Source organism: Narcine bancroftii, chromosome 5 (assembly GCF_036971445.1).
Source record: "Narcine bancroftii isolate sNarBan1 chromosome 5, sNarBan1.hap1, whole genome shotgun sequence".
Classification (NCBI taxonomy): domain Eukaryota; kingdom Metazoa; phylum Chordata; class Chondrichthyes; order Torpediniformes; family Narcinidae; genus Narcine; species Narcine bancroftii.
The window spans coordinates 188,932,379-188,942,090 of record NC_091473.1 but is presented as its reverse complement, the minus strand read 5'-3'; positions in this window follow the sequence as shown (position 1 = coordinate 188,942,090).

Genomic DNA, 9,712 nt, shown 5'->3' with positions numbered 1-9,712 from the left:
ATAATTTTCTTTCAAAAAATAATTTGTTTTTCAAAAAATCAATAAATTCAATATTTTTTAAAACATTGTATTAAATCTCCAACGATAAGCTATTTGAGTTTTCTCAGAAGTTTCATATATAAAATATAACAGAGAATGATCTGAAATCACCCTACTTTATATTCCACTTGTCGTATTTTCCCTTGAAAATGTGCCGATACTAAAAAGAAGTCAAATATTGAAAACGATTCATGTCTTGATGAATAAAAGGAAAAATCTTTCTCTGTCGGATTAAGACGTCTCCAAATATCTACTAAATTAAGATCTTTCATCAACACTTGGATCTGGATTACCATCTTGAATTTTTTAACTTTCTTCGGACATTTATCTAATAAAGGTTCCAAAACACATTTAAAATCACCACCAACTAAAATATTATTGTTAGCTTGACTCAAACATAAAAATGCATCCGAAATAAATACTTCATCTAAATTCACTAAAAATTTTACTATTTAATTTAAGAATACATCCTGCCTTTTCCTCCATTGATTGTAATTCAAAAGATAAATTTTTATGTATCAAAATTGCTACACCTTTAGCTCTAGAATTAAATGAAGAAGAATATTCATGCCCAACCAAATCCTTTTTTAATTTCATGCTTTCTTTCACATTGAAATGTGTTTCTTGTAAAAAGGCAATATCAATTTTCATTTTCTTAATATATGCCAAGACTCGCTTATGCTTAATCGGACTATTTAATACTTGAACATTAAAAGTAGCAAACCTCAACTTTGACATATCTACTATTATTACTAAATACCAATAATATCTTTAAATAAAAACTCAAATCAACGTATATAGGCCCTCCAGTAAAAAAGATCACAAATTAAAAACAACAAAAATTTAAAAAAAGGCAAAAAAAGAACTCCCCCCAAAAAAACTACCAGAAGGTAGTAATCCCCTAAACAACGATTGGGTGTGGGTCACCACTAGTCATCTGCTGATGACCAGTAAAGAACTTAGTGCAAATATCTCCCTCTCCAGCCAAACAGTCAGTAACATCAAAATATCATAATAACAAAAGAAAAAAAATAGAATAAGAAAATTCTTCTTTTCATCCAGAAGATTCCAATCTCGAAGATCCCATTTCAGAAGGAGGTAGACTCTTTCCATTCCGTTTTTCCCATTTCTGCCATTTCTTCCATTTACAGAGCGACCAAATTTTTTTTTAGGAGATAATGATGGACTACATCTTTGTCCTCTTTTATCTGGCAATGAATCATCAAAAATCATTGCTTCACAATCTGTTTCAAAAAATCGAAATTGATAGTCTCCATAAAACACCTTCAACACTGCAGGGTCACGAAAAGTAGACTTATAACCTTCATGCCACAAAACGTCTTTAACTGGTTTGAATCGACGTCGACATTGAATGACCTCTTGACTCAAATCAGGATAAAAAAGAGACTCTGCTATTCTGAATCAATAATGGGGTTTGTCATTGTCTCGCATTATGTACTGCAAGTCAAAGTATTGCTTCTCTATCCAAATAACTCAAACATCGAATTATTACTGGTCTCAGTGGATGACCAGCTGAGCATATTCTTCTTAAAGCTCTATGGGCTCTTTCCAGAGCCAATGCCCCAGAGAAAAATTCTTGCCCTAATATTTGCGGAATCCAGTCTTTAAAAAAACGAAGAGGATCTTGTCCTTCTATACCTTCTGGCAAGCCAACAATTTTCACATTATTCCTTCTGCTTTGATTTTCCAAATAATTTATTTTTCTTTCTAGCTCCTTCTCACATTCTCCTAATTCTATGACTGATTTTTCCGCCTTCAACACTTTTTCTGTGTTAGAAGTCACTTGTTGTTTCCAGTCTGAAGTTTTTTTGAATTCTTCATAAGATGCATCCACATGTGTCTTAACCATATTTAATTCTGAACTTATACCAGCATTCATTTGAACCATTTCATTCATTTGAGATGTCAACAAATCCATTCCAGGTTTTATAGCAGCTTGAATAATTGCATTCTATTGCATACACTGTGAATCAGTAAAACACAACTCTGCTCTCTCTGACATAGTGGCAGAACAAGGTAACTGCAGCTCCTGCTGCAACTCAACAGAAGGCATTTTAAAATTTTACTGCGGGTCTGGACGGCATCCCGACTTCTTCAGGGGGTCGCCGCAGGTCTCCCCCCCCCCCCCCCCCCCCCACCGTATCTCGTTGTTTTCTCATCAATTCGCGAAAAAAAACGATTTCTTCAGATTGAAATGCTACCTGATGCATTTTCAACAATGGAGTCGTCTTCCTGCGTGCTCCCTCCATTGAAATCGAAAGGCTTTCCAAATTGGGGTCCACTTCTTGGGAACATGCACCTTCTTCTGGAGAACGGGTAATTCCGGCGCCATCCGTTGAGCAATAGATATTTTTTTCAGCCCCCACAGGCGATCTTTGGGGTTCAGACAATGAAGAGATTGAGCCTGGGGCTGTATCAAGTCATCTCGGCCCCAAATCTTCAGCACTTCGAAAATGTAATTTCTTATGAACTTGAGGTTTAGTCTTTTTACCATTAGTGGCCATAATAATTCCTTAATACTTTAAACTAAAATTTAAAAAGTTTAAACTTGCAAACAAAGGGTTAAAAAATGGGAATTTAAAAGTCTGGGCAGAGAGGTCAAGATTGCACATCTAGACTCTCGCCATCTTGCGACACCCCCAAACTCCTCTTAAATGACAAAATTGGCCCTCCTGCAAACACCTCCTCAGGATGGTTATCACACTCTTCCACCCTCTCTCTCTTATTGATATCCTTCCTATAATTTGGGGTTCAAAATTGCACACAATATTCCAAACGTGGCCTCACAAATGCCTTGAACAGTCTCAACAGTAACTCCCAGCTCCGATATTCTATGATTTGTTTTATAAAGGCCACCATACCAAAACCCTTCTTCACCACCCTAACTTCATGAGAATCCACTTTCTAAGAACGATGAAACATTATTCCAAGATCTCTCTGTATTCCTCAACGCCCTCCCCTTCAGTGCATATGTCCTATTTTGATTATTCTTCCCAATATTAAGCACTTCAATTATATCTACATTAAACTCCATTAAACTACATTAAACTTTCTTCCCACTCTTCTAAGCAGTCCAACTCTTTCTGCAGTCCCCGAAAACCATCTGTTCCTGAACAGGGTGGTGCGAGTCTACCGCTTTCCTGATGGCAGCAGGGAGAATAGAGCATGTGCTGGGTTATGTGGATCCTTGGTTATTGCTGCTGCTCTCTGAAGGCAGTGTTCCCTGTCGATGTTCTCAATTGAGGAGAGGGGTTTGCCTGTGATGTCTCAGGCTGAGTCCCCTACCTCTTGAAGGGCTTTACACTCAGGGCTATTGGTGTCCCCAGACCAGACCGTGATGCAGCCGGTCAGAACACTTTCTACCCACACAACTGTAGAAATATGCCAATGTTTCTGGTGTTGTACCGAACCTCTGCAAACTCCTGAGGAACAAAAGGCGCTTACATACTTTATTCATGGTGTAGTGGCCTATCTGACGACGGGAACTTATTCCATTTGCGATAACAAGGTTTCCCTCTGGTTGTTGGAGGGGATGTGCTACCTTGGGTATGTTGTCCCCTCAACCCACCATGTGCAGCAGTTTCAGGGCCATTCGACCCATCCTGGGAGGTGCAGAACCCAACGTAGAATTCCAACAATTGTACAAGTCATTATGATCCCCTTCTGTGGAACCGATGAGGCACCACGCTTAGTTTCGCAACTGCTGGCCCATGACATAGCTAACGGGCTCCAAACTTATGAAAGAGCTATCTGCTGGAAATGGTTGCCATGGGAGTAGTGGAATTTCAGAATTGGATAGTATTGGATCTGCTTGCTGGCGATCAATGTACATGTTGTACATGTGTCTATGCGGCAATATAGAAAAGCAGGAGGAATTCTGACCTGGTTAACAAGAGCCGAAAACAAAAAAGAATCAAGTTTACCCTCCTTCATCCTGCCACGCTGAAGATGGCAGGGCCGGGAAGCGAAAGAAAGCTTATTTTAAAGTATCCAAGAGAGGCTGTGGACTTTGTAAGTCCCTGCCACCGCTTGGGATTAAGTGTAAATAAGATGCAAAGAGGGAATGAAGGACTGCAACTACAGCACGGAAACAGGCCATATCGACTCTTCTAGTCTGCACCGGTTTACGTGAAACTCCAATAGTTCCACCTACCCACTCCCTTGCCTATAACCCTGCAATCCCCTCACATCCATGTACTCATCTGACCTCCTTTTCCTGCCACAACTACCTCATACAGAAGGTCATTCAACTCAGCCACCACTCTCTGAGTGAAGAAGCATCCTCTTAAGTTACTTCAAATATTTTGCACCCTAACTCTTCACATATGACCCCTTGTTCCAATCTGCCCTACCCTCAGGGGAAAGAGCCTATTCACATCTTCTCTATCTATTACCTATACATCACCTCTATGTAATTCCCTCTCAAACTTTTACTCTCCAGTGAATAAAGTCCCAGTCTACTAAATTTTTCCCCGTATTCAAAATACTGCAATTCAGGCAACATTTTTGTAAACCTTGTTTGCATCCTCTCAACCTTATTTATTTCCTTCCGATAATTTGGAGACCGGAACTGCACACAATACTCCAAACTTGGCCTCAACTAATAACAACAACATTTGATAAATAGGTAAGGAAATTTGACCATTTGTCACCACCCTATCAACTAGACTTTTATATAATGCCAGAACCCATCCAATAGAAAACGGTCGAAATTAAACTTCTCTAACACTTTAAACAAAAAATTCCATTCAATCCTATCAAAGGCTTTTACCGTGTCAAGCCCAACCACCATTGGTTGGTTATGATGTCTTGATGCATTGATCAACGTTATCAAGCTAGGAATATTATCAGATGCACTTCTATTCTTAATAAAACCTGTTTGATCTATATGTACCAACTGAGGTTAATATTTAGCAAGTCCTTTTGCCAATACTTTAGCCACAATGTTATAATCCACATTTAATAAAACAATTGGTCGGTACGAAACTACATTCATCAGACCTCTGTTTTTCTTTGGAATCTCTGTAATTATCGCACTAGAACAAGATTTGGTATACTTTAGCCACAATGTTATAATCCACATTTAATAAAACAATTGGTCGGTACGAAACTACATTCATCAGACCTCTGTTTTTCTTTGGAATCTCTGTAATTATCGCACTACAACAAGATTCGGGTAATGACTGATCCTCAGTTATTTGTTGCAGTACATCCCTAAATACAGAAGACAAGTCTTCATAAAACTCTTTATAAAATTCCACTGAAAATCTGTCATCCCCTGCGACTTTCCATTTGGCAGCTCTTGTATATCTTCTTTAATCTCAAATTCTGTAAACGGAGCTTCCAACTCCTTTACCTCCTCTTCCTTTAAAACTGGTAAATTCAACTTAGTTAAGAAAGATTCAATAGAACCAACATCCTGTTTACCCTCAGAAGTATACAATTTCTGATAAAATGAATAAAATTTGTCATTAATTTCCTGAGGTATATAGGTAACTTATTAAATTCATTTTACCAGCATTAATAGTTCTCGATACTTGTTCACTTTTTAATTGCCAAGCTAATACCTTAGACGCCCTTTCACCCAACTCATAATAACGTTGTTTAGACCTTTGAATTAATCACTCATACTGATATGTCTGTAAAGTATTATAACGTAATTTCAACTTAGTTAATACGGCTTTCTTATCTTTTGTAATCATTTTCTGAAATTCCTTTTCCAACTCAGTAATGTGCTTCTCCAACACCATACTTTCTGCCAAATAATATTTTTTTTTAAATTTCCTCAAATAGTCAATAATTTGACCACGCAGATATGCTTTTAAAGCATCCCAAATTAAAAAAATTACTACTTACTGAATTAACACTCTCAGCCAAACATAAAGTAATCTATTCTTAACAAAAGTAATAAACTCTGGTTTCTTCAATAACATTGCATTAAACCTCCACCAGTAAGTTGATTGTAACACATCAGGACTTATACAAGAAATAAACAACATAGAATGATCAGATATAACCCTACTCTTATATTCAACCTACACGACTCTACCTTGCAAATGTGCCAAAATCAGAAACAAATCTATTCTAGAAAATGAATCATGCCGAGATGAATAAAGAGAGAAATCATTTTCTATTGGATTTATTCTCCTCCAAATTTCAACTAAATTCAAATTTTTCATTAAAGCTCCCATTTGTGTTGCCATTTTTGATTTGCTTATACTTTTCGGAGATCTAACCAATAAAGGATCCAAAACACAATTAAAATCTCCTCAAATCAAAATATTTTCATTGGCCTGATTTAACGTTAAAAAAGGCTCAGATATAAATCGATCATTATCAACATTAGGTGCATAAATATTCCGCAATGTCTATGATTCTGCAAAAATTTTTCAATTCACCATCAAACCCTCCCAGCAATCTCCTTAAATGATTCCAATTCAAACGGTAATTCCTTGTGAATCAAAATCGCCACACCCCTTGCCTAAGAATTAAAAGAAGAAGCAATCACATGTCCAACCCACTCTCTCTTCAGTTTTAAATGTTCTTTTTCTGTTAAATGTTTTGCTTGTCATAAAGCAATATCAACTTTTTTTATATATAAGTCAATACACGTTTACGCTTAATTGTATTATTTAACCCCTGTACATTAAAAAATACAAAATTCAAATTAGACATTTCTATATCCCAACAGTACAATCTACACAATATTATAAAATAATGCTTCCCTGGCTGGATAAAAACCCCTTATAAAAATATTAACCCTCCCCCTCTTTTATATATATATATATTTAACCCTCCGACAAACAAAAAGAAAAATCTCAATAACAAACTACAATACTGCAGTCACTCCCTAAAAATCTGGGTGTGGTAAAATCCACTAGTGGTGGATGACAAGCAAAATCTTCAGTGTCATCCCCCCTCCCCAGTCAGACTATTCTAAAAGACTTAATCAAACACATTCAATCCAGTGATTCCAATCCCAATGACTGTTCTGGATCTTCAATTCCAAGAAGAGTCTGTGTCAATTCAACCTTCTTTCCATTCTTTCCATTTTCCCATTCTTCCCATTCCCATTTACCTTCCCTTTAGATGATGATTACTTCCTCTCAAATCTGGCAACGAATTAGCAAATATTAATGCATCATGATCATTCTCAAAATTTGAGACTGAAAGTTTCCAAAAAAACTTTCAATACAGCAGAATAACGAAAAGCCAATTTATAACCCTTTCTCCACAATACCTCTTTGGCTGAATTAAATTCTCGACGCCTTTTAATAATTTCTTGACTCAAATCAGAATAGCAAAACCCACTATTGCCCTGAACAATCATTGGAATCTGATTCTATCGATCCTCTGAACTCCAATCCATAATATCATTTCTCTATCCTGATATCTCAAACAACTGATCAAAACTGCATGTGGTGGTTGGCCTGGAAAGGGCTTTTTCCTCAATGCCCTATGAGCCCGATCTGATTCCAGACCATCCAGAAAAAAATCACTTCCCAACACATCGGGAATCCACTTATTTAAAAAAATTACCAGTCCGAGCCTTCAATATTTTCTGGAAGACCTATTATTTTTACGTTATTTCTTTGACCCTGATTAAATTATTAAATTACATGATCGCGATCAATCTGACAAGGTCGTCCATTATCACCAGCCTTGTTTGCATTTGTCATTGAACCAATGGCTCAGATGTTTCGGCAGAATGATGAGGTTAAAAGGGATAAGAATTGCAGATGATGACTATAAGATTAATTTATTTTCTGAGGATGTATTGGTGTATTTGACATATCCAGAACAGTCTTTGAAATATTTACAAGAATGTCTGATTCAATTTGGGGAGTTATCTGGGTATGAAGTAAACTGAGATAAGAGTGCGATTTTACCAATTTTGGAAGGAGATTATAACGAATGTAAAAATATTATAAAATTAAGATGTTCTGATAAAATTAAATATTTAAGGGTAATTGTGAATGCAAATTATCAATCTTGATATAAGTTAAATTATGCACCTTTATTGAAAAATATTAAAATCCTTTTGATTAAATCGAAAGATCTTCCATGAGCATTAATAGGTCAAGTAAATTGTATTAAAATGAATATCGTTCCTCATCTACAATATTTATTTCAATCAATACCGTGTTCACGTTCAAAGGGCTTTTTCAGGATTTGAATAAGACGGTGAGGAAATGTCTATGGAGAGGAAAATGAGCTCGAGTAGCTTTACAGAAATTGACATGGAGATATGCGTTAGGTGGACTTCAGTTTCCTCATATTAAAAATTATTATGAAGATGGGCAGTTTAAGTTTATTAGTAGAATGATGGATATTGATCACCCCCCCCCCCCCCCTAGTTGGGCTAAGGTGGAGTTAGTCTGTATTTCTGAATTTGATCTTCATCAGTTTATATATAAGTGGAATTTGAATTTATTGCAGGGACATGATAAGCCAGTACTAAAACATTTGTTAAATATATGGGTAAAAAGAAATGAGATTTTAGGAACAAAAGGGAAACTCTCATTTAAAACTCCATTATATGAACATCAGCTTATTTCCTTCTCAATGTTTAATAAGTATTTAAAGATATGATATTCTCAGGGTATAAAAGTGATTCAGGACTGTTTTGAAGGACAGTTTCTTTTGATCAATTGAGAGAGAAATTTGATATATCGGTTAATTCTTTTTGTGTATTACCAACTTAGAGCTTTGATAAGGGATAATTATGGTAAAGAGATGAGTTTACCTAAATTAACGAAATTTTAATCTTTGATTTCCTTCATACCAAAGAGAGGTTTTATTTCAGATATGTATCGATTGTTACAGGAAACTGTGGAAAACCCGAATTTGGAGAAATCCAGAAATAAATGGGAAAGTGATTTAACTTATGTTATACCTCAAGAAGATTGAGAGGTTATGTATCATGAAGGTGTAACTATATTGATTAATGTAAGATATGGTTTGGTTAATTATAATTTTTTGCATCAGTTATATTTGACTTCTGAGAAATTGAAAAAAAATATGGATTTAGCAATTCGGATATTTGTTTTAGATGTGGGTTAAGTACTGGAACTTTTTTGCATGCAGTTTGGTCTTGTGAAAAGGTACAACCATTTTGGGAAAAAGTTAGGTTGGTTTCAGAGAAATTATTTAAAGTTAAATTACCATTAGATCCAGTAATTTTTTTGTTGGGTTATATGGCTTCTTTGACTGGATTGGGGTTGGATGTTTCAGATTGCATTTTCTCGTTTGGCATTATCTGTGGCACGAAAATGTGCAGCAATGACGTGGAAAGATAATGTAGAGATTAATATAATACGTTGGCAGAATTGATTGGGATCTTCCATATATATATATATGGAAAAAATAACATTATTTACATGATATTCTTTTTTTTGTTAAGATGTGGTCAACTTACATAGAATATATGGGTTTGGAAATATCTTAAAATATTGTATGTGTTTTATGATTTTTTGGCTCCCACTTATGGGGGCTGGCTGAAGGGGAAGGGAGGGAAGTGGGGTTTATTGCATTATATAATTTTTTTTTCTTTGTTGTTAATGATTTTATGTTGTTTATAAAACTATTTAAATAATTTTTTTAACAAAAAGGATCAAAATGTAACTTAACTTTTAATATCCGTTCCAAAAAC